This window comes from Tasmannia lanceolata, unplaced genomic scaffold (assembly GCF_043159265.1).
Source record: "Tasmannia lanceolata isolate RefF3 unplaced genomic scaffold, GAP_Taslan_0.1 ptg000023l, whole genome shotgun sequence".
Classification (NCBI taxonomy): Eukaryota; Viridiplantae; Streptophyta; class Magnoliopsida; order Canellales; family Winteraceae; genus Tasmannia; species Tasmannia lanceolata.
In genome coordinates, this window is record NW_027518700.1 from 10,745,119 (window position 1) to 10,748,041 (window position 2,923).

General features: G+C 39.4%; 1 long non-coding RNA gene across 1 annotated transcript; it reads right to left on the bottom strand.

Annotated features, from left to right (window-relative positions):
• Positions 1-217: 217 nt before the first annotated feature.
• LOC143856422 (uncharacterized) lies at positions 218-1,162 on the bottom strand. The gene is made up of 3 exons (XR_013238197.1): positions 1,091-1,162; positions 355-406; positions 218-260 (listed from the first exon to the last, which is right to left on the bottom strand). It is a non-coding gene; the product is annotated as an uncharacterized LOC143856422 (long non-coding RNA).
• Between the last annotated feature and the right edge of the window lie 1,761 nt (positions 1,163-2,923).

A 2,923-nucleotide genomic window follows, 5' to 3' on the forward strand; every position in this document is an offset into this window, starting at 1 on the left:
AAAATAGAGCATAAAAAATTTGGAGATTGAAAATTTGAGTTTACTTCAGCTTCAACTTAAAGAAGAAAAGGAGAAAAAAAATGTAAAGGAATGTAAATAAATATAAATTGCATTCTTGTAATATTATGCAATAACTGTAAAACACAGTAATATAGATTGCTAAGAGTGTGACTGACTGACTGGACAAAGTGAAACACATAGTTAAATAAATACCATATTTTCCCCCAAGAGAACCAATCCATCACGTGAAACACCACATCCTGCAAGCATGCATACAAAATGGAACATAGTAAGTGGTAACTAAATTTAAGAGTGCCATAATATACAAACCAAATAAGTTAAATTATTACTCACCATCATCCTCTACTTTAACATAGCATGCCCCAACACCTACAGAGACATGTACCTGACACAACAAATCATAATCAGTTACAGAATTTGAAAAAAAAAAAGAAAAGAACCGAACATAAATGGATGGACTATATATGTAAACTGCTAGAAGAAAACCGAACTAAACCATTCAAAAAAAGGAAAAAAGAAAAAGAAAACCGAACTAGAGTTTGCCAGCATGATTTGCCATCACCTAAATTGATAAAACAGAAAAAAAACCTCAGAAAAAAAGGCACCCACATGAAAAATGATCTTTTTTCTTTACAAAAACATTGTAACCAGCCACATTTACAGTATTAGCCCCTCTAGCGCTTTTTCATAGAAATCATTATTGGACTTAAATTTTTTTAATGCAAAAGGTATTATAGGGCCAGAAACCGTGCATTATGGGAATGAAAACCATGTGTGCATAATGAGCAATCCCACACAAGACAAAAAGAATAGTTATATGGAAGAAGATGATGCTTGGATTGAGCATGGTATCTTGATAGATGTTGAGTTTGTAAACTATCTCTTAATGTAGTTGCTAGTTTGTGTATCATAGCTGTGGGTCATAGGAAAGTACTAGTCATTTATATGTTTGAGGACCTATGAGCAAAAGAATGAACTAAAGGCAACAACAAAAATGACTAGCTTGATTAAATTTAAGCATGCAGACAGATCAAAAGAACTTTGAACAGGGAGAGATCAATCTTATTACCTTCGAAGCACCTGCGTCCACACTATTAAATACCAATTCCTCAACAACTCTTGTCAAGTCAAACAGAAAAATGCACGAATGCAAGGAACTATGAACAGCTCTTGGCAAGCACTTAATGCTCCTCATTCACACCAAAGCTGAAAGCATACATAAATTAAATGCTACCACATAAACAACACGTACATAGTATGATCTATCAACAGAAAATAAACATAACTTATAACATTTCTACCAAGGTCTTGGTACACACAAAATATAGATATACACACATAGTTCATATATAAACGGTTCAATTAAAAATAGATAAACATCACATAGCCAAACGGCGCATTCGGCGCAGAATGCCCCCCAACATCTCCACTCGGTCCATCTCGTCCAGAGAAAGGAAGGCCTCAGCTTCCTTGCAATGCCCATGCAGGTACACGTAAGTATCAATGAGCTCACCTCTGGCGAAACCATCAATGTTCAGCACTGCATCTTTGAGGTCAGGAAGGTTGTGTACCTCACCAGAAGTAATTTTGGCATCAGCAGCCATTTTAATGCCTAGTCTGCATATAAAACCATAATGTGAGTCAACATACCTCATAAACAAGTGGAAAAAAAGTCTAAAATGCTACTGTCATAGGTACTAATCCCACACCAATGGCTAACCCCAAAAACCAAGGAACACTGTGGATGTCCTTTTCACGCTTGTCTTTCAAATCCTCATGGCGCTCAATATATGCATTTAAGGCTGCTTCTGCCTCCTTCCTTGTGGCATAGAAGCGATAAGATGCTCCACTATACTTGTTCACTTGAAGGTGACAGTCTGCCCAACTCTTGAATATGCCCACCTGTCGTCCCTTGAAAACCACATAAAACTTATCCTTCGCCATTACCTGGTACCACATAAACAACACATGCATAGCTGCAACAAGAAATGATAGATAAACGACATTTACTTATGATTTGGGCCAAGGACCACAACCTTCACACACACACACACACACACACACACACACACACACACACACACACACACACAAATCATCAAAATTATCAAACAAAATTTAGCCAAAGACCCCAACCTTCACATAAATCTAATATATCTAAACATTACACCCATCCATAAAACCAATAGTTCCAAGAAACTATTACACCCATAGTTCCATCAAACAAATACACCCAAAATATATCTAAACATAACACATAGATAGTTCATAAGTAAAAGATTCATTAGTAACACATAGTTCCATCCATAAAAAGACCCAAGAACCAAAAAAACCTCCAACCAAAACGGTTCAAGACATAGACCCAGCCAAACGGCGCAGAATGCGCCCCACCATCTCCTGTCGGTCCATCTTCTCCAGAGAAAGGAATGCCTCAGCTTCCTTGTGATGCCCGTGCAGGTACACATAAGCATCAACGAGGTCACCTCTGAGGAAGCCCCCAATTTCAAGCACGACATCTTTCAGGTCAGGGAGGCTGTGCACCTCACCAGTAGTAATTATGGCATCAGCAACCCTATTAATGCTGGAAGACACAACCAGCAACTCCGATAGAAGTGCAGCATTAGGACGCTTCTTTGACCTCTTCCCACCACTAGCAGATGGGCCCCTGATAGGAGAAGAGTCACTATAGCCAATGCTAGCATCTAAGGCAGGTGTAGATGAAGACGCTCTACCATGAGGCGGAGTACGGAGGAAGCTGTCGTCCATATCATCTAGCCCAACCGGAAGGGTCGAGGAAGAAGCACCAGGTGTGTCCTGCGTCGGCTGAGTGGGATCCCTTCTTGTATCCCTGACATCCTCCCCACGTGCGTAATCATCATCGCAGACAGCTTTCATATCTTCG